We start from the raw sequence: 322 nt of genomic DNA on the forward strand, positions 1-322 counted from the left end.
TGCCTCTTCCCTGCAGTGACCCCCTGCACAGATTCTCTTCTGGCCCCTAGGATGGCCCTGGCAGATGGCCTGATGAGAGTTAGGGGGGGCCTTCTGCCCAGCCCCTAGTCCAGGCTCATGGCTCCTGAGGGCTGTCCTACCCGGCCCCAGCCTCTCATACCTTCTCAGCTGGTCCTGCCCCATCCGGGCACCTTAGGAGGTCTCTGCCTCCCTGCCCCCACCTGCATCTTCTCCGGCCATTACAGTCCTCCCATCCCCGCCCCCCCTCCAGTCAGAGGAGTGACAGCTGCTGGCTCCAGGGCAGGCAGGGAACCCATCTGGG

The sequence above is a fragment of the Crocuta crocuta genome, unplaced genomic scaffold (genome assembly GCF_008692635.1).
Source record: "Crocuta crocuta isolate KB4526 unplaced genomic scaffold, BGI_CrCroc_1.0 scaffold234, whole genome shotgun sequence".
Lineage (NCBI taxonomy): Eukaryota > Metazoa > Chordata > Mammalia > Carnivora > Hyaenidae > Crocuta > Crocuta crocuta.